The sequence below is a fragment of the Petaurus breviceps genome, unplaced genomic scaffold (assembly GCF_028583685.1).
Source record: "Petaurus breviceps papuanus isolate PSGF00001 unplaced genomic scaffold, PetGlider_PUasm1.0 174, whole genome shotgun sequence".
Lineage (NCBI taxonomy): Eukaryota > Metazoa > Chordata > Mammalia > Diprotodontia > Petauridae > Petaurus > Petaurus breviceps.
In genome coordinates, this window is record NW_027185761.1 from 4,812,148 (window position 1) to 4,820,303 (window position 8,156).

Genomic DNA, 8,156 nt, shown 5'->3' on the forward strand with positions numbered 1-8,156 from the left:
TCCTTCCTTCCTTCCTTCCTTCCTTCCTTGTTTCCTTCCTCCATTTTAGATTTTAGTTCATAAATTGACATTCATTGAAGGTCATTGACAAAGCCACCCAGCTCATGTCCAGCACATCAGCTTAAGGAAACACCTGTCCTTTGTGATGAACTACATGTCAGCTGAGTCCATTGGCCTTTGCCTGGGCTTTGTCTGCTGTTTGTTAAAGTGTTAATGGCATTGCTTTAGAATAAGTTGAGCTTCCACACAGTAACAAAAGGATTTCTTGAGATGGTAAATCTTTGAAATATTACTGTCAGGTTTCAGCATTGGGCACACACACAGCATACATTTAGTGTAAAAGTGTGGGGAAGAAGAGGAGGCTACTTTATAAATACAAATTCTTCCTTTTCAATCTAGTTTTTTTTTTAATTTTTCAGAATGTATAAGAATTAGGCCTTTCATATTGCAGTTATTTTAAATAAATAATGTTCACAGTTAAGTTGAAATTATGAATGGGAGGGATATTAAGTGTGATATTCAATTTGATTTGTATATAGACTTACCTGGTTTTATGCAACGGATGTGTTTGTAAATGGAATATAGAATACTATTTTTCCTTAACTGATATTGCCACTTCAGAGATTTCAATATCTTTATTTCCAATTGGTCTTCAATTGATTGATGTTCCATGATATTTTATCTATCATTTTACTGGTCACAAAAATTTATAAAAAGCTAATAGGGGACACTTAGGTAATCCCCAAATTCCTTTTGAAATCCATCACTTGCTTCTAATTTAGCACTTTTTCTGGGTATGATTTTAGTACACTGACTTTTCTTAAAACAGGACATATATAGTCAGTTAATTAGAAAGGCTCTATTAGGGGTGGCTAGGTGGCACAGTGAATAGAGCACCAGCCCTGAAGTCAGGAGGACCTAATTTCAAAACCAGCCTCAGACACTTAACACAAAACACTAGCTATGTGACCTAAGGCAAGTCACTTAACCCCAATTACCCCACCTCCCCCCCAAAAAAGTAAAAAGGCTCTATTAATTGACAACCATGATGGTAAATACTACCATCAATTATCTTTGGAATATGGAAACATGACAGTGATAATGATGAAGATTGAAGAAAAGGAGGAGAAAAGAAAGTCAAGCCCAATTCATCATCTAAGTTATAGGATAATATGTGAGATATGGCAATGTAATAGAATGTCAATCAGGGTGATGTATGGTGAGGGCTCAATTGTACCTTAAGATTGATAACTTGTAGTTATGAATATTTGGAAAGATTCCTTGAACTCTGTCCTCCAGATGTACCAGTGATAAAGTTTAGTACCTTGATGAGTGAGACAAAACTGGTAGAATCTAAGATAGTTGGTATGGTGTGATAGTAATGGAATATAAAGTTCCCCCTGTATTGGCTTGGTTTTCAAACTGATTGTGTTAAAACCCAGAGCTTGTTAATCCCACCTGTGGGATGGGCTTGTTGATGTGAAAAGAAAGTCCTGAACTGGGAGGAGCTGGTGACATAGATTTGGAGAGACACTAGAGAGGCAGAAGAACTTTTTGGAAGCAGCACCTCATGGAGGCAGAGAGAGAGACTGAGAAGGATTGCTGGGGGACACTTTGAATCGCCCTGGACTTTTGAGACCTGCCCCCTGAGCTGTCAAGGACTGAGGAGACATTGCTGTTTTGCTGGTACTTTGTCTGTTTTGATGTTGTTTTGCCAGATTTGTCCACTGGTGAAAGACAGTCCTGTTGTTGAAGAAGTCCTGGAACCTGGCTTTTGGTTAAGAAGCCCTGAGACTGTCCTGCAGAAAGAGAGTGAATACTGTCCACTGGTGAAGGACAGTGCTGTTGTTGCAGGGGTCTGGGAACCTTTCTGTTGGTTCAGAAGCCCTGAAGAAGGATTTTCTTGTTGTATGTTTACAGAAATCCTGGGAGAGGGTTTTGCTAATGTTTTCAGGGGTTCTAGGACTGTTCTACAGACAGAGGATGAATTAATGAAGGGACTGGCAATGTATCTTATGGCCTTGCTAAGCCTTGTCTCCCCAGGAACTAAGATTGCTGAGAACTTGCATCTAGTCAAGATGAAGAAAAGACCTCCATTTGGGTATTAAGTGCTGTGCTTAAACTTGATGTAACTCTGGGGTAGATTCAATTGTGATCCAGGGGTGGGGAACTTTTGACCTTTTTGTGCTTGGTGATTGAACAAATGAAGGTACTTTACTTATGTTTGGAAACTGATCTCCATTTGAGAAGAGGGGCTTTGTGGTGAACTAAATGAAGGTATAGCCTAGGGGTGGAGTAGTATTTAGAACTGGGACTTTGTAATTGATTGAATGAGTGGAAGGTCCTGGGGTGGGGTAGTACTTGGAGATTATTTAATCACACTTAGTAAATGCTGTATTTTGAATGATGTCATGTTTTGATCTTCTCTGTTCTTGGTTTGTCACTGAATAAAATGGAGAGCACCTATGCTGGTATTTTGAACCTTGGGAAGTTGCCTTTCCTTGGAATTACATAACATATGGCAAAATGTTGAGTTAGCTTTACTTGAAGTTATCACATGATTAGATTAGCATGGGGTACAGTTAGAGCTGATGACAACTCTTCATATTCTGATACCAGAAGGCAAGATGCATCAGAATAAATCAGAAATACTATTAATAAAGCATGCTGGAAATGATTCAGTACAGATGACATTAGCTTCTAAAGTACATGAATCACAAGCTTCCATGAAATGGACTGAAGTCATAAATAGTTTTACAATGTGCCCACACTTTATCACAACAAAATTGCAAATCTTATCAGTTAAAGGCAAGGCATTCATAATGCATTTCTTTTTTGTCAGTCATATTATCAGGTATTAGTTATACAGCAGCATATTTTTGAAGTCAGTTGACTAGTTCACAAACACACAAATTCATTTCTAAAGCAAGCTTAAGCAAAATAAGTAAAATCTACCCATTAATAGTAGATTAAATCTAGAAACTACTAAAATCTGAAGAGGTAAAAGTAGAAGACTCTACATTTTTGAAAGATTTACCTTAATGCAAACTCCATAAATTTTATCCAACAATAACACAATGCATGAGGAAAATATTGACAATATACAAAATGATTTTGAAATACAGATAGAACTACTTAGACTGAAACACCAAGAAAAACTCTCTTTGAGTTTCATATTCTACATCCAGCTATTTGACCCATTACATCAAAACAAAGCAATTTGCATACTGAATTCGAAAACCTATGATAAATATAGGTAGTGACTGTATTCAGAGACTTGTTGTCATTCTCAAGTCAAAGTACAATGGGCAGGACATGTTTAAAGCAATTAATACCTATATTATATTAATCTTAAAAGAACATTCAGGGCGGCCAGGTAGCACAGCAAGTAAGAGCACAGGCTCCAGTGTCAGAAAGACCTGGAGATCGAATCTCGGGCTCAGACACTTAGCACCCACCCAGAAACACATGGCTGTGTAACCTTGAGGAAGTTACTTAACCCCAATTGCTTAGGGGCGGCCAGGTGGCTCAGCGAATAAGAGCACCAGCTCCAGTGTCCAATGACCTGGATCAAATCTGGCCTCAGATACTCAGCACCACACCCAGAAATAACTGGCCATGTAACCTTGAGCAAGTTACTTAACCCTGATTGCTTAAGGAAAAAAAAAAGAACATTCAGTTCTCTAAAGTAAACCATTAGTAATATTTGAAACAGTCTAACAATAAATAAATTTTTAAAGTCAGTAACTGGGAGTGGCTTGTCTTAGAAATATTTTTATCTTTATCTCATTAAAAAAAGATAAGAATTAGATGATGAGGAAGGTAAAGATGACAAACATCTAGCCAACACTATTTTTGGTGTATATTTTCAGAATTGTAAAATGGAACAAGAAATTAGAATGTATCCTAAGGATATTAATGAAGCAAAGGATCTAGTACCCAAATGGTTGATAGAAATTCTTATATCTAATAATAAATAATTTTTAAAAACCTATGCAAATATGTTTAGAGCAAGGAAGTTATCACTTTACCAAGCCATAGTTAATATTGATAGCAAATGCATATTCTTGAATTTGTTAAAGGTTAATATATACATAAAACTCTCCTTCTTTCATAGGCTGATAGTTGATAAGGACCTATATGTCATGGGCTCTCAATGTGCAGCACTAAGCATGATCTGAGATGTGAATAAGAAATGACCATACCATGTGGGTAGTTCAAGGAAGAACCATGAACTCCACTTAATGATTCTCTGAACAAGGTTTTTAAAGATCAAGCAGATAAAGATTCAAGTCCTCTTATCAATAGCATAGTCTGTCATATCCTGGAATATTCATATTGGATAAGGCCTTGTTATCTATGCGCCAAAAAGTCTTAGGAAAGGTCAGGTAACTCCTATCATATGCATTCACATAACAAAGAATGCTATTGAGAGCAAGCTTCAAGGCTGCAAACCAAAGCCATGATCATCAAGGACATCTACATAGGAACTGACCCCTAAGAATCAAATATTTTGGCTCTCAATAACTAAAGTCTTGGGGTATAGCCTATTGATCTCAGAACTCAAGGAACATCCTTTTAATTTTAACCCATAAGAAAGAACTCAGGAGCAAGTTTAACCAAAAGGTATATCTCAAAGAGTTCTTATTTTAAAGCACACTCTCAAAAGTTTTTATCTGAGTCCTGGATCATGCTTCCTTGGCTCCCCACACCCATACTATAGTAAAGTCTTCAAATATCCTAGGGAAGTAAATGCTATAAAAACCAAGACAAAACAAATAACATTATTATCACAAACCAAACTATTACCCATAATAGATTAACAATTTAATTTAATAAAATTTGTAATAATTTTATTAAATTTTTCTATATCAAATACTGAGAGCATTTAGGTGACACAATCCTTAGCACACTGGTCCTAGAATCAGGAAGACTAATCTCTTTGAGTTCAATTCCAGCCTCAGATATTTCATTAGCTATGTGATACTGTGCAAATCATTTACGCCTGTTTGCCTAAATATCTTTATTTGTAAAATGAGCTGGTGAAGGAAATGGCAAACTTCTCCTGTATCTTTACCAAGAAAACCACAAATGGGGTCATGAAGAGTTGAATGCAACAGAAACTACTCAACAGTAACAAAAATACCAAATATTAATAATCTTTAATGTATAGGTCTGAAAAGATTTCAAAATATTTTATAGAAATCTAGTATGGTTGATGAAAATCATGTGGAAAGAACATGAAGTTCAAATCATCTATGTCTGATCTTATGCCAGAGTTGTAACAAGGATGGTTCAATGAATGTATAGATACCCTTCACTTGTGTTCATTTGCTAAAAATCAGTGATTTTGCCAATCTATGTGTTATTTCATAAACACTATAAAAAAAGAATAATAACAGGATTGTAGTTTGCCCCAAGAATTTTTTCTGTCTGAATCTAATTGAGAAAGATGAGTGAATCAAGATGATAGTGACTTGTCACAGGAGCAGGAGAACATTTTTTTCTATTCTATTTCTACTAATTTCAATAGCAGCAACAACAAAGACAACAATAGTAACGAATAATATCTGGAATGTATTCATTTAAGGTTTACACAGTGCTGTGTGTGTATATATATATATATATATATGTATATATACACATATATATATATATATATATATATATATATATATGAGCTCAATCAAACAAATGAAATAAAATGGAATCAGAGTACATGATGAGTGTTAACCAGAATAATGACTAATAGAAGACTAAAACAGAAGTAACAGCAGTAGTGATAGGCAATGTACGACTCACAGCAAAATCTCTTTGGGGAAGATTGTGTGAATAATATGATCATTCTTTCTCAGATGAGTAAACTGAGACTCAGACACATGATATAACCTACCCAGTGGAAAGGAATAAATGAATTGCAATAGAAGTTAATATGTGATATCTATGTTGCCTGGTGACACACTGAATTGAAAACATATTTGATTTAAGGAATCATAGATTATTAGAACTGGAATGATTTTATATGTCAGGTTTCCCAATTGATATTACACCATATACTGGAAAATGGTCTAAATGTTTTACTGAATATAGTTTTCCCCTATGTAACTTCACTTTAGGGTGGAGGGATTAGGAAAGGAACAAGACACAAAGAAAATGTGCATTTCTTTTTGTTGTTCACTTATTTCAGTTACATCTTACACTTTGTAACCCTATTTGGGGTTTTCTTGGCAACAATACTAGAGTGGTTTTCCATTTCCTCCTCTAGCTCATTTTACAGATGAGGAAACTGAGGCAAGCAAGGTTAAATGACTTGCCCAGGGCCCCAGAGCTTGTAAGTATCTGAGGCTAAATTTAAATTCAGATATTCCTGACTCCTGAGCTAGGTGTTCTATCCACATGTGACACCTAACTACCCCAAAGTGAAATTAGGATTTAAAAGTGAAATTAGGATTTAAAAAATGTGTGTGTGTGTGTATAGATTTTAAGCCCATTGCCTTATACTAACCAATGACTTAGTTGATTCAAATTGAATTGAAAAATAAAATCCTCTTCTAGTAAAATTGTTGCATTAGATTGTAAGCTCCTTGAGGGCAGAGACTGTCTTTATTCTCTTTTGGTATCCACAGCACTTACTTAATACAATGCCAGGATATAGTAAATGTTTAATAAATCTATTCTTTCTGAGTTCAAATCTGGTCTCAGACACAGAAACTCCCAGCTGTGTGACCCTTAGCATGTTACTTAACTCTGTCTCCATTTCTCATCTATAAAATGAGCTGGAGAAGGAAATGGCAAACCATTTCAATATCTTTGCCAAGAAAATTCCAAATAGGGTCATGAAAAGTTGGACATGACTGAAAACAAGTGAACAAATAAATATTGATTGATTGATAGATTAATTAAAATACTTGCCTAGGATCAGATTTCTTCTGTTTTGTAGTCATTTGGGAGTATGAATTCAATCTGTCATCTTTCTTAGGTGAGAGAACTGAGAATCAAAATGATAAAAAAAAATGACTGTCTTCAGTCACCAAACTAGCTAATTGCAAAGTCAGAATTAGAACATGGAAGTCCTGATTCAAAATTTACTACTTTTACCACTAATATTTACTACAGTATACCACAGCTGGACCAGGAAAATGACTATACTAGCCCAAACTGTATTAAATTCCTTCAGCTGAGCCTTGTAACTACAAGAAATAAGCAATATGCATCAGTATAGCAGCATACACTGTCAAACATGGAATTCTTAGTAGGCAACTTTCTTTAAGATCGTCATTGTTCCCTTTACAGTTACAGCAAAATCTAGTGTAAGCTTGGCTATTTCAACACTGTATGAGCAGATAGGAATCCCTGAGGGAGTATAGATGTGTCCAAAATCTAGAAAATATAAAACTTGAAAGCTGATTAAACTATATCCCTAGAAGGTGACTGTATATCTAAGCATCAGGTAATATAGAAAAGTTAGACAGGATTTTCAGGGATACCTAAACGTGTTGTGATTGACCCTATGCCAGTTAGCATTTTTATCAGTGACTTGGATAAAGCCTAGATGGCATGTTTGCTTAATTTTCAGATGTTGTCTCTCTATGAAAGAAAGCTACCATAGCATATAGATTCAGGATTCAACAATTTATTAAAAACTAAATCACAGAATTAAAGCTAATAAGTTTAAAATTTATGTGGATCACTGAAAAGGCTTATAACTGGATGTAATTAACTTACTTCACAAATATGAGATGGGGAAAGGAGATACTAGAAAGTAGATTTTTTTTTTCTTAAAAGAGTTATATAGACTGAGTGGACAACAAGCTCAGTACAATTCAGCAGAAGAGCATGACAGTTCAAAAAACTCAAGTGATCTTGTGTTGCATTAGTAGCTTCTGGAAATAAGATGATAGGATTGCTGGACTCTCCTCAGACTACATTTGTATTGCAGTACTCAGTCTGGTCACCATATTTTAGGAAAGATGCTGACAAATTCAAGATCATCTAAGAGACACCAATCAGCATGTTGAAAGTACCTCAAGTTCATGCCACTTGAGTATTAGACAAGGGGTTATTTAATCTGGAGAAGAAAAGTCTAAAGGAGGCAAGGTATGATAGTTACCCTCAAGTATTTGGAGAGCTCTCATTTGGAGATAAAAGCTACTGAA